The 26,577-nt window shown below is 34.3% G+C and overlaps 1 protein-coding gene across 4 annotated transcripts in view; it reads left to right on the forward strand.

The window, feature by feature from the left end:
- Positions 1-251: 251 nt before the first annotated feature.
- The window catches only part of EcR (Ecdysone receptor), an 80,355-nt gene continuing 54,029 nt past the window's right edge, over positions 252-26,577 (forward strand). For 2 of the 4 annotated variants that reach the window (XM_065344100.1, XM_065344101.1), the window contains exons 1-2: positions 252-401; positions 984-1,041. The gene's annotated coding sequence lies outside the window, so the exon portion shown is untranslated. Of the gene's footprint in view, positions 402-983; positions 1,042-7,408; positions 8,260-26,577 lie in introns of those variants that run through there. The other 2 variants (XM_065344102.1, XM_065344099.1) reach the window with 1 other exon arrangement.

Genomic DNA, 26,577 nt, shown 5'->3' on the forward strand with positions numbered 1-26,577 from the left:
TAATGTCACAGCATGCTTACTGGGATCTTACATAGCATCCGATTTTAGCATCCTTTTTACATTTAGCATCTTCTTAACCTTGAAATTTTGATGCAGTTTTTTACCAAATTCTGGAAAAAAGGGAGGAAAAACAAAAATTTTGTCTGGCATCAAAATTTAGCATAATTTTTTCGTGATTTAGCATCCAAACGGCATAATTTTTGAGTGGTTCTAGCATCAAGTCTGGAAAAAAGTTGGCAACGCTGCTCGGCGCTCCGTTTACATCGTCCTTGTTTTTAATTTGAATTTTGAAAACACATATTTTTGTTCATGTAATTTTTTTAACGTTTTGTAAATCTGCAACTTGTTTTCTCGCGTTCTTGTATCTAATTTTCATCGTACAACTGGATATTCGCTCTTAAGTAAGTCTCTAGTGATAGAATTGCGTAATCGAATTTATGCACATTACTTGACAGAATAATCTCAATAAGTTTACTTTCAGTTTCTTTCAATAACGTTATAGGTTTCTGCAGCATGTTTTCACTCATGAAAATTATGTGAAAACTCGTGTTTTCTTTTTAGCCGCTGAAAAGCGACGGTAGTTGGTGAAAACGTGAAATTTCTTCATCCCATTGAACGTTGCTATTTTTGAAAACCAATTTTACTGATAAGATTTGCTGAATTACAGTCTGAGAAGTCTGAGTTTGAGTCAAAACTGCACTACAATCAGTTGAAAATCGATGGGCAAATTGTTGGTGGATTTTTTGAAAGTAGCTACGTTGAGAGTATTCAGGATTACGCATTTTAACGGTTATATATCCTAATAGTCCTGAACCATCTCCAAGTAGGACGAGATGATCGTTCTCTTGTTGAGATCCTCGTTCTTTGAAGTTCAAATTTTCAGTTGAAAAATACTAAGAACGATAAACGAATCTTGTAGATCTACAGCAACGAATACAATTATTATAACCCAAATCATTAATGAATTTTCACGTGTTTTTCAGATTTCGAATTATTCAAAGCTCGTTATTATCGTTGAATTCCGAATTCCGAATTCAAGAAGTAAGTTTTTCAACTGTTTTATGCTGAACTGTAGAATTTCATTATATCTACGTATTTTTGCTTCTAGTCTAGTTGGATTACCACAAATACCAAGGCTTTTAGTAGTAAATTTTTCCAATTTCATTTTTGAATAGCTTATGGCATCAGCATTAGAGGATACCTTGAATATTTATAATTATTGTAGTCTGAACCACTGATATTATACGATATTCATGTCATTTAAAATTAAATTTCGTATTATCTGAAGAATTGGCAAAAAAAAAAGATGTGCTTGACGACAATGAAAAACACTTAGATCGGCAATATTTCAAGTTTTAAATACCGGAATATGTGAACCGAAAACATTCAAAACATTTCTTTGAAAGTAAATAAAAGTAAAAATACGATGAATTTTTCAATGGCATCATGCTGATAAGTTTGGAATTTGAATTTTGACCGCAGTCCGTCAAAACAAACTATAATTTTTGCGTACGACACAATTTTTCACTATTTTCTCATTTAACGTAGACTTTAATTAATTAATTCAACTTTGTAAGAAAAATTTACAGTCATTATTTCATTAAATAGGTTAAATTTTAAATACAAAAAACGCGGAAATAAGCTCATGTATTTGAGCATTAGCCCAATGGTGCATAATAGGGTATATGGTTATTTTATCATTCGATTGTAATTGAGTTCTTGCCTTGACCTACATCTGCTTTTCTGCGTTGACGTTGGTTGTTATATAGAGTATAATATACTCCATCGTACTTTTCAAAATTAATTGACAATTTATTGAGATAGTGCTTTACGTCGAACGAGCCTGTGTAGAAATGAAATCTCTACAATATCGTCAGAGTACCCTAATCGTAATAATAGCGACAGTTTCAACTATTTTCAAAATTCATGCTCGTTCAACGTCTTCTTTCGAATGATTTATCTGAAGTAATAATGAACGGTAATGTAACGAATGGTGGTGGTACATTACGTATAAATTGTATCTAGGACAAACATTGTTTTGATATTTCAATGTCGTTCGCATTCAGACTGTTCACTTTTATCTTCATTTTGTTACGTCGAGTCGTCGATAATTTTTTTTTCGAGTCGTTTTTTTTTCTCACTCGCTGCAAAACGTTGTTGCATTGCGTTTAGCAGCCTTAAACAAAACTTTGATGATAATTATTTCTTATCTGCCAAAGTTGTTTGTGCTTTTATTCTTTGACCGGGCATTCAAATGTATTATGTAATTTGTGTTTTCCTTGTATTAGAAAAGGACGGAAGTGAGATAATGATAGATTGTTTGAGAAAAATAAATAGGTAGGTAATTAGGTATAGGTAACATAAATGAGAGTCTGTTCTAAAAAAAAAAAAAAAAAAGGATTGGTCCATCATCTGACAGTTTATTATTATTTCGGCGGTCAGAATTTCAGCTCAATCAATGAATTTCGAGATTATAATTTGTATGTAGTACTCTTACTTATAATTATGTAGTTTTTTTTTTGTCAGAAAATTTACCAAACTTTTAGAATTTTTGTAACTCTTTGTTACTCTGCCAAAAAGTGTTTCATATCGAAAGTCTTTATCTTTATAATAGCTGGTAAAATGTTGAATGATTTTTAAAAAAGCACTGTTATATTTTTTTCAAGATTTTTCCCTGGTTCATTTTCAAGTCCAAAAATATTGCTTCACTGTTCTTATTCATGGGTACATGTGGAGATATCTTCTATATTATTTTTTCATCAACTCATTCATCATAAATGTTGAATAAATTGCATATTCTTGTGAAAGAAGGCCTTCCATTTTATTGAATTTGTTTTACGTTGACTTATACCGGTTTCTTTTCGAATCTTTGTTCCAGAAGCTACCAAATTTCGAATCATTTGAATTTTGTTTTTTGATAAATCGAGCATCGTTCAGAACGATTTAAATTTCTTCAGTCTATTACGAAAGTAGATGATGTAAAATTCATCGACTGGGTGTTGTATGAATTTTCGAGTACCCGCGTTTTACATCGAGTGATCTGCCGGTTCACAGGATGTACTTGTTATTTGATTTGTTATGAATGTGAGGATACTTAAAACTGTACTTTCCGCCCGTATAATACTCGACATTTTACTCATTACCGAGAATAAACAATAAACAAATTTACGTTCGGTGGTCGTGGTCGCCGGCAAAAGCGCCGCGTCGGCGTCGTGAATTGTGAATATTGCAATTTTCTGAAAAGGAGTTGTCTGCTCTTCGTGAGCTGTTTGGTTTCATACTCGATAGTAATTGTAAATAATATTGAGAACGTGTGTGATTGTAGGAAGCAGTATTAACTAGTTTTAATGTTCTCCCCGTGCTCGTTTATTCAAGGTTACACGTTAACTTCTTTAACCAGCATGCTTATTTGACCTTAGTCGCTGATTTCGATGTTCCATTCGTCCCCTTTCTTCCTTTACCTAACTACCTAGTACCATGGATACGGCGGGTGATTTTTATTATACTTGTGTACTCTCTTCTTTGAAATGTGTGTGTGCACCATCACGGATAGTATATGCCATCAAACCAATTAAATGCCGGAAATCAACAAAAGTTGGAAAATGGAAGTATTTTTCAACCATCATCATGCCTAATGGTGTTCGGATAATATCGTCTGCGTAAATGAAAACTACCACGAATGAAGTAAAAATGTATCGAGTCTTGTTTTTTCTCTTATTTTTTGCGTATTCCAACGCTAATTAAAAACATACGGTGGCGTGCATTGCTTTGCTACCTACTTCGATGAGGTTAAGGATTATACGACCGATATGATGTGCGGAGGCGGTAGAAACTTATCTTGTGGTGCAGTTGGCGTTTTTCAAGGAATTTTGCGAATTAGGTACAAAAATTGTATTTTGTCGAGATAATTTCGATGTGTGCTATACTCGTGGATTCTGACTTTTTGTAGAAAATGGGATCAGATATCTTCTTTTTCATATCACAAAGCAAAAAACTAAAAAAATCTCGTTTTTTTCATTTTTTTGCTCGAAAATTACGTCTTGTCTTGTTTGGGGTTGTATAAGAGGAGTACCCAATTAAATAAACTCAGATTTTAAAAAGGTTTCATCATCGAAAATCGAAAGAAAACATTTTGTTCTTTTCATTTTAAAATATTCATTCAAATTCGAAAATATTTGCGAACAATTTGTTAGTGGGTACCTTTTCTTTTCGCAAAACATATTTTTAAAATAGATAATACATAATAGAGAAATTTTTCATTTCAAAAATCTAGTGAAATAATGATGGAGTGTTTTGTTCGTTGATCTTGAAATGTCGTGCTTAAATGAAGATATTTAATCGAAATTTTCCATCTTATTATTCTTAGATGTATGTTTTTTTTGGTAACTCGTGGACAAAAAAACTTTAAATGTTTTTTTTTTTTTCAAAAAAAATTTCCATTATTTTTTACTACCAAGCATCAAGATGAAAATGAAATTCAATTTTAAAATGTAACATTCAAACGCTTCAACTTTTTTGATTAGAAAAAAGCTGTAAAGTCGATTGCGAAGGTTACATATTTGAATATATTCCTATCGTGTGAAAAATCAACTTCCTTTTTCGGAACCAAGCGCTCGAGGGTTTAGAAAAAAAAAAAAAAGGGAAAAGACGTGTAAGAATAACGTCAGCTGAAAAAATACTGTTTAACAAAACAATAAATTAAACAACGAAGCAGTCGCATAATTTTTAAAACTCGCTAGAAGAAAATGATTGTAGTAGGACAACACTCTTTGAATAGTAGAAGTAATAGTCTCATCTGGCAACACTGATTGACCCAGAATGCTAAAGACCTTGAGTTGGAATCTCATTTCTGATTTGATTGTTGTAGAAAAATTCTTGAAAAACTTCGTTGTTTAATCTCTCGTCTTTATTGATGCTGTTGTTTAATTCTGTAATTTTTATTGTACCAGAGATTCATAGTTGTAAGCGTATGTACGACCCAAATGAAGTTGATGGTACAAAGAAAAGAGTCATTATAGCGAACCACTGACGTGAGTGATGTAGATAGGTAGTGGTTTGATTTTAATGTGTCTGGATTGTTGATTTGTGATTTTAATCTTAAATTTCTGTTTTGGTGTGAAGATGATCATATTTTTTGGGTAGAAAATGAGAGAAAAATTGATGAATTGTAATCAGCTAATTACTTACAGTTGAATTAAGTAATACTTATAAAACCAGTTCTGTCATTGCTATGGATCTGAAACAGCAAATCACAGCTTTATATGCTAAAATTGAGTTTTTCTCTTTTCACAATAAAATGATGAGAATTGCCAAATTTTCAGATATTCAACGGTAGGTATTCTTGGAATTATTCAATCATTAAAATAAAATTTTTGTAAAAGAAACCAAAATCAAAAAATACATATCTATTAGTCGTGCAAGCTCTAGTTTTATTCCAAGTTTTTCAAAATTGTTAAAAGTTGAAATTTTGTTGACTTAGAAGGCGAATTCATGTGTAATTTTTCGAGTCAAGTGAAAAAAGTTATTTTGAGAAGTTAAGTATGTTCGAAATTGAAAGAGCCCTGTTCAGATAGGTAATGATTTTTCACCCATGTATTTTGATAATTCAAACATCTGCTTAGTTGAGCAAACACAATGACATCTTGATATTGATTAAAATCGCTCACTACCCAAAACGTACATAGATCAAACAACCTTACTGATGTACAGGCGACAAATTTCCTACAAAATTCTAAGGTCCAAAATTACCTTGAAAAGTAGGACCAGAAAGTTGAAAACTTAATTTTTGGAACTTCATTAACTACTCTATTCCCTTTCAATTTCCAGATTAGGCATATTTAACAATTCAGAAAAATTGAGGGCAATCTCAGATTTGTATATTTTCTTCCTTCAACAGTAACTCAATTTTCTGAGCTGTAGCTGCGTCAGAGTATTCATCTTCTGAAGCCTTCCTCTTTTGATATGTTTGCCAAAGGCCAAAGAGGTAAGTCTCTTCATTAGAAAAATCATCCGATATGTGGGGAACTTTCGCCCTGAGAAGCATCTATGTACTACAACTTATTGCTTCTTTTTAGTTGACCAAACATGAAACCGTTAGAATCGGTTCTTGATTGCCAGTTTGCCACATTTGTTTAAGAATTCATAAAATAGGTAAAATTGACACTGTGTGTTTATTAAAAGGTCAGTAAAATATCTGCAACTTTTTTCAACAGTTTTCTTAACAGAAGCAATAAGACGTACAGAGATGAGAGAGAGATAGAAAATGACTGTTCTCTGAAGAAATAGTAGTGATTCATGCGAAGAAGTAATGGAGAACTCTGCCATCTTGTTAGATAGATAGAGAATAAGAATGCTAATTCTGAGAATGTCATTAAATTAGAGTACTCAGATTTACAGATTTTAATAGCGAAAAATTATTAAGGTCAACATACCACACCATTAGGTGTATTCGTATTCGTACCACGTCCGAAGCTATTTGGTTTTGCACAATATCAGTGCATCAACATTTTGCAATTAGCGTGTTTGCGTTAGATTAAAAAAGTAGGACAACGAAGTATGTCGGTAACAGTGTGAATAATGGTCGACCAAAGACGAAAATTAACGTGCAGTATGGAAGTGACACCTCTTATCGTTGTAGTATACTAACTGTAACTAGGTACTTCTACTTGTATACTATACTTATACATTTTAATATAGTACTACAACGGAGTACGTTAATAAATAACGCACCGAAAAAAAAACACGAGGGAATTTTCTTATAACCCAGTAATATTGTTCATTGATGTTTTTTTTTTGAACTTACTATGTATTACGAACCATTATTATTATTGCTTTGCCTCTTCTCCCCTTCTCTACGATATTTACACGATGTATACTATGCAATGAAGATGATAACTCGAGTTGAAATCGACACAAGACATAACGAACTTTTTATTAGTATCGATGGGTTATCTATCGAACGAGCCAACGAAACGATAAAGTTCAACTTTTTTGACGCTTTTTAGAACGGTGTTTATAAATAATTTTACCTTGAACTGGTAACGCTTCGTTAACGGAATAATACACCCGGCTACGTGTATGTATGTAAATTTCTGTAAATTGAATGAAAACCAACTCTCAAAGTTCGAAGACTGTAGAGGTGAAAAAATTTTTAAAATGATTTTTTTTTACAAATTTAGCGAGTGAGGAGGTCTAGTTAGACTTGGGTGAAGTAACCGGGTAGGAGGGGGGAGGGGGCCTATATTATACATACTCAAAACACGTATGATTGTGTACTTTGGCAACACTGTAAGCGTAGGAAGGCCAAATAACGCTGTAAAAACGCAGCACACTAAAAAGTTTAAAGTGGGAGAACGATGGATGGGTTTTTATACATGTAAGTTTACCGTGTGTACAGTACGAGTACGAGTACGACTACGACTACGTATACGAATGCCGCCGCCGCCGTGCCGTATACGTACGAACGTCAGCGAGCGCGAACGAGTGCGATAGAGTAAGAGAATGATGTACGACGCGGCGCGTATTCGAGAAGGACGGCGAAAGAGAGATGAATGGAAAAAAAGAGCGAGACACGAATAACGAGCGAGACGGGCTAAAGAGTTTTATAGCCATCATCGAACACAACGTTTTGAAACGCATTGGCATTGTGTCGCGTGACTCGTACCGTGAACGGTCGTGAGCAGTACGTTTGATATGTTTGCGTACTGTAAACATGTTTCGGATTTCTAATTTTTGCGATGTATTAGACACCTAACGATTTATTATTACCGGGTTAGTTATTCGCCATAATTCTCGTACAATTTGAGAAAAATATCGTGTTATTTATAACGGATCAAAACACTGTGCATCTATTTGTGTGTGTTGTATTATTATTTTATAGCGCGATATTTCGTTCGCGTACTTTTTTCGGATCGTTCGAGTAATCAGCCGGAGATTTTTTTTGCATCAATAAATGCCGCTAAATGTTGATTTCGAGAGTACGACAGTGTGTATTTGTCTTTTGAATAATTGAAATTTCATCGTTGATTAAACAAGTTTACGTGCCGTATCGTTTTGTTACAATATTTAATTTTAACCTTGATGTCGAAGTACTCGACGAACGCGAAGTTTTTTTTCATGTTTTTAACGCGCGTGTGTTAATCTAGGTCGGTTACATTGTTTGAAAATTATCTCGATTTTACCCACTATTCCTGCGTTTTTGGTGAGGTTGTTTTTCTCCCTATTTCAACGTGTATGGATTATTGAACCGAACCGATAGAGGTAATGTTGGGTGATTTTTCATTATTATTTATCTAGTTATAATGGTTAAATTACGTATTCGTAGCGTATGTTTTTTTTGACCGAATCGAGAGCGAAAATCGACGGTTGGGCGGCGTGTGTGAGCGTTCATCGTCATGTCAGGTGTGTGAGTGATAATGTGGCTTTTGTTTACGTTTTGGTATGTTTAGTTTTTTTTTTTCTATCTATCGAGTAACGAATTACGATTATTGTGTTTTCGTTCGTAGGTCTTCGATCATCGATGCAATGCATTGCAATGCTTTTGAAACAGTATTATAGTTTTCGTCATTTTGGTGAGGTTTTTTTCCTGGATTGGATGCATTGATAGTGTATTAGTCACGTGTTGTGTATCGCATTCCGATGCTAACCGATGCGATGATGAAACGAACCGAACGAAACATTACGTGAAGTTTCCAGAAATAGGTGTTTAATCTAGTTGTGAGCAATCAAAGACGTCGTTAAAAGTGAATTACGAGAATAATCGACGCGAATGTAGTTTTTAATTACGACTACGTTTAACTTTGGTCAAAGCTTTGGGAGTCTTGGAAGATATAGTTTATTGTGTTGAAGTAACTGTCTGCCTTTTGTCTGTGAAACTGTAGTTCTGAACATTTTAGACCATTAGAACTTCAGAACTGTAATGATACCTTACGTGAGTTAGTGATTAAAAAATGCTGATGTTATGTCTGTCATCTTGCGAAAATCCGGAATGGAAGTGTTAGACAGTCAGGCTCGGGATTGTCTATGGACACGATATTTACAATGCATGAAATTTGAAAACGAATGCTCTGCTCGCTGACGCTGATGGAGAACCTCCAGGTCCAGAGATCTGAGAGATCACAGAACATATGCTACTCAGCTGGAATTGGTAACGATCACCCAGAACAACGAATCAGATCACTTTTTATACAGTTCATGATTGAAGCTAATTCTGTTCTGAGATTCTTGGTTCTTCATCTCTGAGTCTGAATAATTTTGAACATATCGCATTTTCCTGCCACGTGCCGCTTGAACTAGGTACATACATTTCAAAACTGTCTGAACCCAATGATTCCTTGAAATGAATAAAAAATCTGAGAAATGACTGGGTTTTGATCCTGATTCTAATTGAAGCATATGTTTTCAAAACGCACTAGATCCAAAAAAAAGTACAATTTGGAAACGTAGAAATGGCCCAAATTGGCTGATTTTTTGATATGTTGTAGCCAAGACCCTTGGGCACAACATATCAAAAAAATCAGCCATTTTGGGCCGCAACTTTATGGTAGATGGCCTTGCTACCTCAGAATCTTTGAAAATGGACTTAGTGCGTTTTGGAAACATATGCTTCAATTCATGAATTGAAATACAGGTGATTCGCAGCGAAATCAAAGCTTTTCAAATGTTCACTGAATAAAAATGAGAATAAAGTAAATAAACGTCTTATGATTCTTGAGTCATTTTCCAACCTAATGATTCAGATTCATGATTAGAACATGTGCAATGATCACATGGAATGAAGTATGGGTTTGCAGAGAGTAATCTGGATCAAATTATTGATCATTCTCATTGTAAAGGATCAAGAATTCAGGATCAGGATACAAGTTTGTAGCGAATCCATTAATTGTGAGTGAAAAATTGATCTTGAATGTTTTTTAATTCTGGATGGTTTGATCTGAATCATGGTTAATCCTTTAACGCCTGAGTGAGAAAAGTTTCACGCAGAAGTGCCCAGAATTTTCTTGGAAGAAGTTGAACTGGAAACTTGAATGATGATTTACAATTATAACCTCAAAGGAAAAATGTAATGCCTCAAACGGCACAAAATAACACAGGGGTTTTCCCATTGAATCGAAAATGCCTCCGAAATTTGAGTGTAAAGGTCGAAAAAATGAAAAACCGGGAAGTATTTTCAGGTAGAATGGTAACTGCGCATTTATACTGATAAAGCAAACAAATTTTTTTTGAAAAATACTCATTCCTAGATTTGGAACCTCCTTCGAATTTTTAAAAAATATACTTTATGTAATTAGAATACATAATAGAAAATGAAACTAGCACAAAACCTAATTAACGACAATTCCATAGCTTGAAATCCAAAATTGGGAAAAAAATTCACATTTACTGACGAGTGTCTGCTGTAGAGAGGTGAACAAGAAAAGTTTTCTATTCATTCACTTATGGCTTTGGAGATGAAGTATGTGCATTGTTCTCTTGGAAATCAAATTACAAAATGTACCGGAAAAAAAGCACGATGATTAGAACCTTAAATGAAACTGAAAATAAATATCTGATCTGTGGCATTTCCATTCAAATTCCAAAATAAAACGTTTTCAATCTGAAATGGATCACGAAGACCATTTTTTGCAAACGGCTGGGAAAAGAGCTTTTGGTTATCCAGATTGAGGGTCAATGCTTGATGGAAGAAATTCTAAGATAGAAGCTGGCTCATTCAATGAAGATATACATACGATAAGGTAGAAATGCCCCAAATTGGCTGATTTTTTGATATGTTGTAGCCAAGACCCTTGGGCACAACATATCAAAAAAATCAGCCATTTTGGGCGGCAACTTTATGCCAGATGGCCTTGCAATCTCAAAATCTTTTGAAAATGGACTTAGTGCGTTTTGGAAACATATTATGCTTCAATAATTATTGATTGCGACGTGAGGGTAGCTAGAAATCATGATGAGTATTTTGGAGTCAGTACCAACAGAAAATGCCATTTTCAACCTTTGAATTGATTGGTTTTTCGAAAAAATACTCTTGGTTTCTTGAAACAAATCGCAGTTGAATTTTAGGTATGATCACGTCTTCATTTCTAGAGTGAAGTTAGATTACTTTCTGCAATCTCATGAACATTCTGCTCGTCCGATTAGAAAATTTCTAACTTTTGAAGTTGACGTCCCTTCAAAGTAAGAATACTACGAACTCCTTCAAATTTGAACTGGTGCAATTTTCATGGACAGTCGTGTACCTTAACTACTTACCTCTCTATTCTCTTCTGCGATCCAAATCCAATTCAGTATTGACGTAATTGTAATAAAAAAAATATTGAATAATTTTTTGAGCTTCCTGGATGAAGGATGTTGAAATTTTAAAGTCTGGTATACGCAAGATTTTCAAAAGACTTTTTTCATGGAAATTGACTTTTCTATTATATGTATTATCCGCTTTCTTGTCATATACAGTTCTAGCTAGTAGCTACATTTTAATTTGAAATTGAAATTCTAAGGAACTGTCCTTGGTTCTCTACACAATATTGAAACTAGGTGTTGATATTCTAATATTTTCGAAAATCTGCAGTAGGTATATCGTGAATTTGCATTTGTATTTTCATATTCTTATGCAAAATAAATCCTTGGTATGGAAACCGAATTGTGAGTTTCTCATCTACTTAGATTTAACTGTGCTAGTGTGCATGTGCAAAGTGCAAGGTAACATGAGTTTATTTTAGCCGGTAGATCAGAGTTCTAAAAAAAAAAATGAGCCGTTTTTTATTTGTAAATAAAATGTATGTATGTAGGATTTTCGGTCGTATCGTATCGTTTCTTTCACCATGGCTAGTATTTTAACCGGTGTTTGGAGTGATTACGCGGAAATAATGAAACAAGAGGAGGAGGCATTATCCATCTATGTTCATTACGCAACTTCCGTTCTGTGTGTCTGCTTTTTTTTACATGTGACTTTAGTAGGAAAAAAATCAAAATTATTTAAAATGTAGGTACACGTCTTCGTGATGGGAATATTTGGTATGAGATTTCTGTTCGTCTCGAAGTGAAGAAATATTTGTCGTATGAGGAAACTTTGAGCAGGAATTTCAACTTTTGAGACTGGTTTTAACCAGAAATTCAATCTATGTACATATTTAGATATTTTGTTGAAGTGAAAAAAAAAATAACAGAAATATGTTTCAGGTTATTTATAATGGATTTGATATTTTCTTCGGAGTATTAAATTTGAAAAATTGTATTTTTATCATTTGGATTTTTATCAGATTTATTATTATTGGTCTTTCAATAAAATTCATTATTCTAATTTGAATTAATGAATTAAATGTTTCATGACGATAATAGAAATAGTTCCAAATCTATAAGCTTTTGAAATTTTGAGAGAAAAAAACACGTTCAAAGTTCGAAAATTGAAAAACGTGTTTTAATTGCGATTATTATCAAGATAACATGGTCAAAATAGGTGGTGGTCTGTGTTGCTGAATTCTTGAGTAAAGTAGGCGAAAATAATTCATATATTTGTCGTATTCGAAGTATGAAATCCAGAACCTCTCTGATGTTGCATTGAGTTTTCGAAATACTCGCTCTATAGGATCAGCTTATTATATTGTGTAACGTTTAATCAACACTTAACTGTTTTCCAAGTTCACAGCGAAGTGAATTATATTATGTTAAATGAAGTAGAAACTTCCATTATTAGGTGCCATTAAAACCATCTTGATCGATAAGGCCTTTTCTAGGTGATTAATTAATGAAAACTTGTGCGTACGTTTCGATAGTATAACTATAACTTTACCCTTATTAAAATAGGATATTTTGAACAAACTAGATGATTTTTGCTGCTCGATGCAAGCAGAATTGGCAAATTTACGAAGATGTGTAAACTTTTATGCAGGAGTTAGATCATCTCGTCGTCGTAATTTAGTCTTACGTCAGAAGCACACGTTTTCTGCTTTATGACCTTGTCTAATGGAAAGCTTTCTTTCATAAGGAGTATTCTTATTCGTAAAATGTTCTCCGATTCTATATTTGAAAAAAGCTGCGTGTCGCTGAAAACCTATAAAAATATTCTTTTGCTTTGCTCGGCTCTAAACAAGGTTCAAGGTTTCTCAATGTAAATGTTTTTTCTCTCTCTTTCCCTCCCTCTCTTTGGCTGTATGTAACACAGCCACAATGTGATTCTATTTAAAAGTTAAATGTCTCGGTACGCGGTGTTTTTCTTATTTGAACAAAACTTCTATAAGTGTATTTTTCACTTGGTTTATTCTTCAACTATACGATGTGAAAATTTCGCATTCACGATGTCGTTGTCGTTGTCGAGTTATCTGGAATTATTTTCATTGAGAGTCTTTCGAACGTGTACAAGTGATTGTATTATGAATTTTGATGACGTTTAAAATAACGCTTGTTTTCTTCCCTTCATGAAAAATTGGATAATATGGCATATAATACTACTATATCTTGTTAAGTTTTTTTTTTTTTTTTGGTGCTCCTCTGATGTGTGGTATTGTTTCATATTAAAATGTAATTTTCCTGTTCAAGGAAACTTGGCGGTTGAAATGTTATAGCACGAATGCTATCTATTCTATTATTAATGGAGAAGACGCTGTGTGAAGTACCCGACCAACTAGTGAGAAGAATTGAATGGGAAATTTATCGTACGTTGTTGTTAATTTTGATTTTCAAGTTGACGTATATTAATTTCAAGGTGTATTGTGAAAATAAAATGGCGTTTGCATATTTATGGCCGAAGTAGATAAATGATGCGTTTTTTGCCGACTGGTAGGGCAATTTCGCGAACCATTGAAAATGAATTTGATTCGAGTTTATTGCCGAATTGTAAACGTGAGACTCTTCAATGTGCCTTCAGTCGCCCAATTTTTTTTTCTAAATGAGCAATTAGGGGGGCTTTGAAGAGCTGAATTCAAAAGATGAATGCATATTTGGACTCACCGACCTTGAATTTGCATTTGCAGGTTTGTAAAATTTTTCAGCTCTAGAAATTTTTCGTAGTGATGTATTTTTGGAATTTTTCTTTGTCCGCTTGAAAAATGTTTCTGCTGATAACATGAAAAAAAAATAGTCGCTTTTTTGAGCTCGCTGTGAAAAATCTTATTATCCCCGTTATCAACCTTGATTTAACCATTTACGTGAAGTACGCCCTAAATCTCAAATTATACCATCAAATTTTCACCAGTTTATAAGAAGTTAGATTTTATAAAATGGCGAATCTTCTTATTCAAGTTGAAAAATTGAAGGTTAAATTATTCAACGGTTGGCATTTTCTTCGACAAAATGTTTTCATCCACTACTAGTACTCATTTTGTATAAAAAGCAGCATGTTTAAAGAAAAAATCCAGCCTGTATTCTTTCGAGCATCACTACAAATGACACTTTCCAACCCATAACCCTCAAAGAAGACGTTAATTTATGCGAATACATTTTCGAGATGATATTACAAGTGAGAAAAAAATTGCGAAATTCAGCGAGGCCTTTTTTCGGCCACGTAGACAAACAAAAACTTAACCAAAACATTGGCGTTGTTGACGTCATTATTGCGCCATCTTCCCCTAACTATTCGCTGTAAAATTTTATAGTCGTTTTAGTTTTTATCGTTTCGCTATTCCGAATCTTTTAACGGGGGTAGTTTCTATAATAGTTACGTAAAATCTACTGTTTCTTTTGTGATGATGAGTTTATACTCGCGATATTTCATCGAATTGGAAGAAATTATGTCGACTGGTGTTTTTAGTACGAGAATACCTTCGGTTGAGAAAATTTTACGAAATTATCGTATAGAATCGTATTCAACTCGTTTTTCTTTGTACATGGGGTGTATAACAATTGGTGTAAATGTTGTTGGTGTTTTCTCTATATCTTTCTCAAGGTTTTTCATCTCATCATCTCCATGTTTCTTATATTGTTTATTTTCTCGATATTGTGCGAAGTGATTTTTATCGTGTAATAACCACTGAAATTGTGTTCATTGGATTGTGAATGGTTTTTTACCACTTTTTCTGTCATTTAAATGTGGTTAGTTTATTTTTAGAAATGAAAGTGTACGAGGAACTCGAGTACGAGTATGGTGTAATTTTCTTCGATCATTCGAATAGATTTTTGAAGGAGGAAAAATGAAAATTATACGATTTTTAATCTATGTATTTATGTGGAAGAAATACTCGAGTAACGTCTCGTGAAAGTTAATTATTCATACGGGTGGAAGTTTTTTGATATTCGCGCTAATGTATAGATAGTATGTTAAATGAAAAATGAACTATTCGCGGTGTATGTGTTTGTGTACTATGTATACCTACCTATAAGAACGACGTTCGATTATACTTGTACTTGTACCTAGACAAATGGCGTGAATTAAATGGGGAAAAAAAGGTGGGAATGAAAATCGATTTCACACTCTCAAGGTCGTTTATAGGTATAGCGATGCATTTTATCGAAACGGTTCATTAGTCGTAGTTTTTACCCGTTTCGAATAATCGGCGGAAATTTTAATTGTTGCAGATTTTTCCAACGTATGTACAAATTGAAGTTGTTGTTGTTATTAGTGTTGTTGTTATTTTTCACGGTTGACAAATATCTATACGTGTAAGATTATCTAGACAAATATGATTGATGCTGCGTTAGTGTGTGAAATAAGTCTTTAAATAAATGAACAGCGCCAAAACCTATGCGAAAGAAGGTGGGACCTGGATCTAATTGTGTATAGGTAATGTAGTTTCTTAATTTTAGTTTCTCAAGTCGAAATAAACTGTGATGCAAGCATCACGAACTTTACGAGTAGAGCAGACAAAAGATTTTTGAAAAATATTTGAAGCACGTGTTTCCAAAACGCACTAAGTCCAAAAAAATATTGATAAGAAATTCATGGTACTTAGTACAATTTAGAAACGTAGAAATGGGCCCAAATTGGCTGTTTTTTTTTGATATGTTGTAGCCAAGACCCTTGGGCACAACATATCAAAAAATCAGCCATTTTGGGCCGCAACTTTATGCTAGATGACCTTTGCAACCTCAGAATCTTTGAAAATGGACATGGAGCGTTTTGGAAACACATGCTTCATTTCAATTGAAAACGATTTGATTTTTCATAAAATTCACGAATAGAGGCAACAGTGCAAAAAAAATAGAATATGTAGTTGATAATTATGAAAAAATGCGTACAATGATAACACTGCCTGCATCAAAAGAATCAACCCTTTCTCATATGCACCGCAAAGCAACGTAACCATAACCAGTTCACTATGAGTATGAAACGAAACTGTACACCGCCTTTCCGCTCAACTGGTTTACCTCGCCGCAACATCCATAGCAAGTCACTTATTGCAAAAAAAAAAATGCTCATTAAGAATTCACCTACGGTATCTTTCACGCTGAAAAGTTTACAGGATCGTCTTTAAATGATTTAATATCTACCTTATGTGCGAATTTGAAACCAATATCTCGATTATAGACTCCTGTCAAAGTCCTCCCGACATTTTTATTCGCGATCCATCCTAAAGTTTGTACTTTGTACATACCTTAGTTACCATGAAAAAATCAAAATTTAATGAATTCGTTGCTGAAATCTTGAATTTGGTTTGTATGTATTCTATTTTAGATTTTTCAAATCGATTGGTGGCGATTTTGAGCTATTCTAAATTTTCCAACAGGTTTGTGAATCTTCCAATGTTTGAAAAATACCTGAGATATATGAATTTCAAACCAACGAGACAGAGGGACAAATCCCAAAAAATTGTGTTTGGTTTGATTGACGACGCCGACGTGAGAAAAGTTGACCCGAATTCGCAAGTTTTGCTTTTCATAAGTTTGAGAAACTGCGAATCGTTTTGTAAGTTAAAACGTGCTCTTGGAGCTTTGAGGGAACAGCTTCAAAAATATTTTATAGGCCTCTGCCTCAAACAATTATTTAGAAAGAGTACTCGTATTCATTTTTAATTTTTTGCAACTCGATAAATGTTCTATTAGGTAGCCATTACTTGTAGATAGAATTTTTGCTGGGTCCCGCCCTCCTTTGAATTCGTTTCGGTGAAGGCCATTTTCGTACGTACGCGGACTAGAAATCATCGATACGATGAACTTTGGGAAATGGTGGTTACTAGTTGAAGGTTCAGTAGGTGAATTCATTTGCACTCGATTTTAAATTATCTATGTGGAGTAATGGACGTTAAGTTCGCGGTGTTAGGTCTGTACGTACTCGTATAATCTTATCTGCTGTACGCGTAGTACTGGTAGTCCTCATTACTGGGATAAATTTCGCGAGCATAAATGGGCCGAAAGCGATGCGGCGATGGCATTTATCTACGATGGATGGATTTGAGAATTCACATGATGAGAATATCTACGTCTTGTTGTATTCATTAAGTTGAACGGGTTCAAGTGAAGAGCACGCGGTGTCTCGAAAAAGTAGAACTTGAGACGTCGACAGTCTCGTATTTCACGTGACCACTGCCTTCGCCGGTCGCCGCCGCCATCTCTCGTAGGAATCGAAAGTCTTTCTCGGCGTGCGGAGTAGTCGGCGATGATTTTCTACATCGATATTGCATTAACCTTATTTTTTTAGGTCGTCGATAACGACTGACCATTACGATACGATTTGAATATCGTTGGTATTGTTTTTTGCAAAAAAAAAGACGAATGGTTTATTTACTCCGAGTACCTACTTTTAGCCCTTTAGTATGAACATCAGTTCATTTCAATTTGAAGTGTACACGAGTATTGGGAGTAAGATTACCGCAGCACACATGAGGTTTAATGCTGGTTTTGTAAAATGCATCGTTAAATGGAATGTGCGTTTGGAGAATACCTTCAGCGTACGTACGAGTATTTTTTTTCTTTCAATAGTGTCGTTTTGAGAATCATTATAATGATTTAAATACAAAGCGCGCTGTTGCCTGATTTCACTTTGTATGTGCTCGCTTTACTTTAACCAGCTATGTAATTTTTTTTCTTCTCTATACAAATAGGTAAAGGTGGGTAGGTAGGTAGGTAGGTAGGTAGAAGTACCTGTGTATCGATACCGTGAGGTAGATTTCCACCTCCCCTACGGCTTTTGTAATTCAAAAGATGTTGCTAATGATCTAACACTTTTGCTTAGAATATGGTATTGAATTACGTGTTTTGTAATCGACGACGACGATGTGTATAATAGCGCCGCCGTACTCATAATGTATAGTGTATGTATGTAGATGATACTTTGGATCGTGTCATTTTCATTGTAGTATATCGAATAAGTATGAGGAAAAGCGAGCCAAAGAGATGCGAAGGATGGAAGAAGTTACGGTTCTTCGATATTATACTGAGATGTGCGGTTTGCGTTAGCGATGTTATTTTGTGGTTTTAATGTCGAGTTGGTCGTCTTTGCTGTCAGCGAAATGGTAGAAAATTGAACTGATCCTTTTTGTTATAGGTTGGAAAAGCGATAACGTTGAGTTTGTTCAGTCGAAAGTTTGGTTACATGATCGATAAACGACAAACAAGTCTCCGAGCTAATTTACTTTTGATTCCGTTTCTGAATCTCAGAGTGACGCCATTTGTTACTTACTCTTGTGCAGAAGTTGTTATCCGTTCTTATTTCACGGAAAACAAAAAGTTATCAAAAATGGACAATGTTTCTGCAATCTGCATTGTCAGAAAATTCTTGGAATTTATCTTAGTTGCAGATTTTGTGGTTCTCCTAATAATACACAGATTCTTATTCAGGAATGTGCAACTTCATTTCGTGCGAACTTTTCAAGGATTTTCACAGATGTGAAAAAATTATCAGATTGAATCCCAATTGCGCTTATACTCCTCATGCTACGATCTAATAAAATATCAGAATTACTTTCATTTTTGAAGTTTCTTCTGAAAATTTTGCAATTTTTCTCTTTCCAAAGCCTAATGTGTACCATCAACTTTGTAAAAGATGAAAATTTCTTGAAACTGATACTCCGTAACACGAAACTTAACCGTGGAAATGCTTCTTTGTTGTAATTTCATAGGCTAGACGATGTCTACGTACTTGTATTTTCGTTATGTTACTCAATGGTGGTATTGGTGGTGTTTGTTGAACGATACTTTGTCGTATAAATGTTTACCATTATTGATTATAATTTATCGAATTGGCGAATGTCGAATTAAATAAGTTGGTAATTTTTCATTGCATAGTCGAAGCAAAAGAAAAACAACGACCATGAAAACGATACCTCAAGGTCAAGATCGTAAATAGTGAAAACGTCGATGATTGCGTTAGAATGAGAAGAATGAAATTGTTATGACCTGGAGAAGATTGTGTTGAATTGCGCGAGATAACCGGTCATTCGTGGCTTCTTTTTTTTCTTGTACTTTTTTAAAATAACCTTTTATTAATTTTTTGCACCGGTTTTTTTTCCATTCGCGATGCAGACATTGTTGCATGAGGTAGTGAATTTGCAGGTTTCGGTGTAGATAATAAGATGAGCGTGCTGTGTGTTTCGAAGGTAATGAATCGTGTTAGTGGTTTTTATGAGAGGCTTTGAGTACAAGTTTCAATCATTTTAATGCGCGTTGTTTTAGTGCAAATAATTTTAGGTAAATTGGTTGTAGGATTGAGGATAGGAAGATAAATCATTCATTAAAAGAGCCCCATCGATACGAAAGATGATAAATAGATTTAAATGAAGGATGAATAAGTAAGTGCTACAGAAGTCGTGAACGAATTCCTGGGGCGTTGTAATTTTTATAAAAACATCCCGCAGAAATGGGCTCTTCTTTTAAAAATCAATGTTTTGATATTGAATCCTTCAAATTTCTGTTATTTCGACGGAGTTTAGATTGTTTGAAAATATGTGAAAATAACAATGTTTATGAATTCAGCTGAAAGTGCGAAAATAGTGATGCGTTTCATGTTTGAAGAAATGAAAAGATCATAACTTCTCTACATAAGACTTAGGTGGTAATTCGAGAGTGAGATTTGTTAGGGTTGCTGACAATGACGTGTAATTTAGGAAAATATCAGAATTGAGAAAAATCAAATAGAAATAGGTAAAATGCCAAAAAGGGAAACTCGGTGAAAATACTGCTGAATTTATTCAAATTCTGAATTTCTGATGAAGTTTTGTAAAAAATATTATGCAAAAAAATGACAAAAATCGTTGTAATTATTTACATCAAAGTTGAATATAAAAATATCTAAAATTATTGTTTGAAATTAAAGAAAAAGTATTCAATTAGCACAAAAATTGTTGAAAATCTGTCAAAGTTGATTAAATTCGATCACAATGGAGTGAAACGTCTCGAATATAATTGAAAATGTGAAAAAAGTCGTTAAGAGGATATAGAATGGTTGAACCTGATTTAAAGTTTATAAAATACGCTATCCTTTCTTTCTTTTTCATCCGAATGAGATTTTTTTTCTGAAACATGAATCGTGTACCTAATTTTGCTTAAAAAAAAAAAAAATAGAAGAAATTACAGCAATATTTTTTGTGTTATCGTCGTTTTATTTCTGTTTTGTTTTGGTAATGATGAATTTTCCGTTCATTAAGGTTCTACAGAAACGTTGCAAGATGTATTGTATTAAGGAAACTCGAGCTTTCGTGTTTTCCCGCCAGTGAAAACGAACTCCGTTTACGAAAAAGTCTGCGCTAAAAATTGCTTATTATCGCATTTTCTCATCTAGTACATACAACAACGCGAATTGAATTATAATTCAATCGAAAGTATTTTATTACCTTGTAATACTTATTAAATAAAAGCCAAATCTTTTTCAGATTTTTATTTTCACGATAATAATGGTACCTGTACGTTTAATTTGAGGTATTATTTTATCATTTTTTTATCCCTCTTTTTTTGGTTGAAAAAATAACGTGTTTAGTGCATCTGTTTCGACGAGCAGAATTTTCCCTCGGTTTTTTCCCTTTCTTTTTTTTGTCGAACGGTTTATTAAAGGTGTGTAGACGAAAAAACGACAGTCGTCTTATTACACAACAACAATAATAAATACGTATATTTTGTAGATAAATGGGTGGTTTAGTAACGTGTACGGTGTAATTACGCAGCAACGTTAGAATGTCAAGTCGATTCTGTCGGTGAGAATCGCGAACATCCGAAGCGGAGAGACACGAGGATGTGTACGATGTGCGTCTGGCTGCGGCGTCCTTGAATTAGAGGGAGCAATGGCTTTTTCCTCTCGTTTACGTAGCGCCGTTGTCGTCGTTGTCGCCATTATTTCCTCTCTCTACTTTACCTTACCTATCCCGTGCTGCATATCGTCCAATCATTCTAGTCTTTGGTTATTTAAAGTTTTACTCGAATGAGAACGAAAACGAGAAGGCGATTTGTGTCGGAGCTTTCGATACGAATTTTATTAAAAAGCAATATCGCGTCGGACGCCCCTTTTTTTCGGCGTGAATTTTCTTCTGTCCGTCGCGTCGCATCGCATCGCATCGTGAACGAAAATTTAATTTCGTTCGATTGATTTTTTTCCCTCCCTTTGACCGAATTATTCGACGGACTGGAAAGCGAAAGCGGTGCAAGTGACGGGTATTTGGATACGATATACGAGCTTTTTTTATCACCGTCTGAGAGCTTTTTTAATTGAGCGATTCGCTAAAAAAAAATTGTCAAACGACGAGTTTTTAAATTAATTACGCGAAAAACGTAATTCCATGGGTTTTTTCATCGTCGGAATTCCGTCTTGTGAGAGCAGACCAAAGGAGCGGGATGTTGATGTTGCAGAAAGATTGATTGGAAGAAAATTATTTTCAAATATAGGTTTCAAATCGACAGAAATTAATAATCGAATTTTTTCGTTCGGAAAAACGAGTTTTTTTTTGTTTTGAGATTTACTTTGGCAAAGAAGGAAATTGAAAAATTCTTTAATTATTTTTTTGGGGGATTTCGTTTTTGAGAAATCAATAAAATCAAAACTTACTTAGATATAATTTTTTGGAAAACATGAAACTTGCTCGGGTCTAAGTTACAAGCAGTTCGAAAGAATTTTGAGCATGAAAGTAAACAACCAAAGGATAGAATGAGAGTTTTGAAGGTCATGGTAGGTCATTCAGTATTGCGAAAGTGACGTTTCTAGTTCAGTATTACTGAAAGATTCAAGACGAACAAAAATGTTGGTTGTTTACATACACCTTGTTACCTGGAAATTCCCGAGAAATTATTCATTCTGCTTGGTGATCAAAATTAATTTTTTTTCCTCCAAAAATTGTGAGATTAGCTTTTGAAGAAATTTCCATTTTTTTAATCCATTAGCACCTCTTATAGTATGGAATCAGGAATCAGAATATGGATCCTGCAAGTGTTTCAAGTCTCTTGAAAAAAAGTCTGGCCTTTTGTCTAAAGTACCTAAAAGTTGTGTTTTGCCAAAATTTGCCAAAAATGTCTAAAAATTGTCATGTCGCTTTTTTGAAAAAATGTCCAAAAAGTCTCACGGTTTTTCAAAGATTGCTCAGTCTCACTTTTTTCAAAAATTGAATTGCTAGAAAGTTCTGTTTTTTGCTAAAATTGTTAGTCTTTGTTTTTACCTAGAATTGACTCTCAATCGCGTTTCTTACTGTTGCTTTTTTGTCAGAAATTACTGAAAAAAAAACATCTGTCGTTAAATTCTCCAGTTTTGCCTTCAGTCAAAAGTCAGAACTGTTGAGAAGTTTTACCTTTCGTTAAAATTCCCAAGTAGTTTCATTTTTCGCCATGAATTTTTTTCAAATTGTCGTTTCTCTACAACGAATTCTAAAAAGTTTTACCGTTTTCCTAAAATTGCTCATTTGTTTTTATTTTTTTTCTCCTTTTTTTTTTGTATAATATGTACATTGAATTTAATGAATTTAATCGAAATGTTTCTATTTTTTTGTTGGTTACTTTCTCGAATTTGTTTGATGAGTTCGATCCGATATTTGGATTTCGGGCGTTCATTGCTGAACTGCTCTCCACACTTTTGGTTTCTGTGTTTTCAAAACTGTTTGTATCTTTGAAAAAAAAAAAAACGTTTTTTTTCCACTGATCGTCGTGACAGAAGATTTGGCTTCGGGTGAGATACCTACACAATATTAAAACGTTGTTGTACAAATATCGCGAAATATTTCAATTCGATTAAAAGGAAAATTTAATACATCAAAAAGAAAAGCAATACCCTTCGGCTGTGATACGTGTAATAGTAAACGAAAAACACGAAACTGAAACGTATTATAAGATCCCTTCGTTTTGCGAGTACATATAAATGAAACTAACTGTAAGATTGTTGAGCTCGTAGAGATAAAGGATGGCAGCGTCTCGCCAAGATACCGTACTTGTTAATCTAATATCCCGTGGTTATTCGTGTTTAGGGTGAAGTTTATTTCTTTTTCTCGTATATCGTGGCACTAAAACTTAATGTTGATACATATTGCCGGAGTAATACTAGAATGTGCAAAATGAGAGTACAAATCGTTGAATTTTTTGAGGTTATGGACCATAGCGTACCTACGTATTATGTAGTTTGCGTTACTGGTCTGAGGTCCAGGTCCAGGCATCTCCTCGGAGCTGTGCTTGGTAAAAACGAGTTGAATTTTTTTCACTTTTTATTGTTTTCGTGTTACTCGTACATTCGAAAGTTGTACAACGCGTTATGTGTTTTAATGCTGGTGCGTTCCATTAATAAATGAACCTGTTGGAAGCGGATGTTAGGTTAGCTTCTGGAACGCATGTAAAATCCCCCTCAGGGCTAGAACGGAGAAAGCAAAACGAAGACGGTAGTCAACCTACCTGCACATTGCGGTGCCGGTCTGGTGCTGTGTATGACTACGTTGTACGCTACGTATCCTTTCCTTACACCATACCCATATCCGTGCGGTATTTTGTGCATTTTTACCGTACAACTTCCATAGGTGTAGGAATAGGTGGAAACGTGAAAAAAAATGAGGGAATAAGGCGCGAGGACGAGAAGTTCGCCCGAGCCCAACATAAGGGTGCATGCATATTGCATATCCGATAATGGTTGCGGAGTGGAATGGTTTGGTATACTTCGTACCTACGTACAAGTCGTTGCTCTATTAGGAAAAGGTCGTAACTACATGAAAGTTGATTTCTCAGAAAACGCATTTTAATTTTTAAGAGCATTCTATCAAGTACACTTGATAGTTTTAGATGAGGTAAGAGAACATTTGGTTATTGCAATAATTTTCCTGCTAATTTTCAAAATAAACATCCTGGTAGCACTGATTTTTCATTTTTTTATTTGAGGAACTCTGAACTGAAAAAAGTAAAATTCAACAAAGGAACTTTCACCTTAAGTCAAGCTTTTTTCATCAAAAGCCCATAAGAAATACACAGGAACAATATCCTTAAGGTGATGAGGTTGATTTTCTGCAATTTGTCAGTGAAATGACGTGAAATTATTTGTTTATAATGACTTTTCTTACCAACAAATTACAAAAATCAAAAGAAATATGTTCAATCTGAGAAAAAATATCATTTAGAACCTTTTCATTGTAACGGTTTTGAAAACGTGTATTTAAAACCATTTGTTTTCGGCTATTACGAGAACAAAAAACATCGAAATTCAATTTCAAGTGTTGCATCATGTAGAGGACAAAATTCTCTTTCCAATGATACCACTATCTCATTTTTTATAAAAATTGTAGTTACGACCTTTTCCTAATAAAGCAACGAAGTATATTCTTCGTGCTAAAGGTGAAAGTTTGTTGGAATATCGTACCTACAAGGAAGAGACATACGTTTGCGTTTACGTGGATTCGCTCACATGCATAAATATACACAGACACACTCATAATAAAGTCTCATCAACAAGTATACTCGAAAGCGTCTGGCCTGGTCTCGTCTGGTCTGCGATATAACACATTATCACGAATGGCGGTGAACTAAAACGCAACCGATGTCTTCTGTTATGTAAGTCGTATTTTTCGGAATTTTACCTCTTTCTTTTCTTTTCTTGAATTTCGCCGCGGTTTTCGTACAAACGCCCGTAATATCGTGTTCGGTCGAATTTATTTGGTACGTTGAATTTCGGTTTCGATTTATCTTACAAACGGTACTCCGCCGATTCGGATTACCTATTGTAAAGAGAATTCGGTGAAGTTTTGTCATATTTTTGCATTATGAGCTCCTTGGCGACGAAGTTTTCAGCGAAATATTTACTTAGGTACTTAACAACTACGTACAAGGTGGTCTAGAAATAGCAGATAATTGTCAAAAATTGCGTATTACACTTCAAAAAGCATTCTGATGCTGCTATCAGTTGGACTTGTAACAAATTTCATGCCTCCAGAAGTCAATTGAGTTGGGCTCTTGCAATGAAAAAATTTAGCATCGCTGCAAGGGCGCAAAATTCGACTTTTTGAGTCATACTCGTATGAAGGGATGTCCAGTCGGACTCCCCAGTTGGAACCCCCAAAAAACGTTATCTAAATTACTCTTTGAAAGTTTGGGCCAAATTTTAGCCCACTTAGTTGATTAGGGTGAGTTCCGGCGATTCCAGCCACGATACAACTACCGCCAAAACGAAGTGCTGCTATCCACTTTTACACAACTGGAAAGGGGTTGAAAAATCTCGAAGTACTATCTTTTTCTCCTTAATGTGTTGAGTATCCTCTTGATTTTTAGTTCTGATGTTTTGTGAGGCACGAATGCCCAAAGCATGGGAAAAATTTCAGAAGATCTCCAACTTCTTTTGATGTATTATTTTTGCCTACGAAGTGATTTGTTTCAAAATCCCCAACTCTGGACCAATGTAACACCTCAAAAAACATTTCGAAGAGAAAAATTCAAATTTCGATCATTTACCTTCACCTTTTCGCCATTTGTGGTAAAAAATTAAGATTCCAGGTGAGATTTTTTTTTTATAAACTTGGAACTTGCTAATCCATTCTTACTTTACATGTAATTTTAATGACTTGAGAGTGTTTTTGAAAATATGAAGAAGCTCCCACTCCTCATGTAGTGTCATTTAGATACATTGAAATTGTGTTTACCGTTTCTGAACCACCCTGTATGCAATTATACACATCGCAGTGTATTTTGTTGTCGATAACGTTACGCTTTTCGGCGTGCCAGTGGAGCTCGGTTAATGGTTATTGACTTCGTTATACACTGATGAAAATTCAACAAAAACTGTTTGTCTCGTTTCGCAATGTTTTTCCAAAGCCAAGATAGGGTAAAAAATCAACAAAACTTTGTTTTTATTTCGTATTTGGCTGAAATTTGTGTCGAAGTACGAGTACGTTGAAAAGTAAATCGACAACTTTGTATTGCGTTTGAAATTGGCCGCGAAAAGTGTTATGTGAATTTTGAGATATTCAACTCTCCAATTTGAAGCAGTGTTGCCTTTTTTTAGTCAACGCATACTTTATGGGATGTTCATTATGAAAAAAAATATCGCATTTGCAGATTTTTTACTGCTAAAATTTTGTATAGAATTGTTTGTTGTGCGCAGATTCTGCTTTTCGTGATTCCATTGGAATTTTCTTAGAAGGCTGATCACACCAAGGTAAAATTCCATTATGATGACTGATGAGTAATGAAAGATGATATAATTATTAGTACTTGAAAAATAACTGAAAGACAAACAATTGAAATGATATGTTACGATTATTTGTACATATAAGGTGA

Source organism: Planococcus citri, chromosome 1 (genome assembly GCF_950023065.1).
Source record: "Planococcus citri chromosome 1, ihPlaCitr1.1, whole genome shotgun sequence".
NCBI classification, from domain to species: Eukaryota; Metazoa; Arthropoda; class Insecta; order Hemiptera; family Pseudococcidae; genus Planococcus; species Planococcus citri.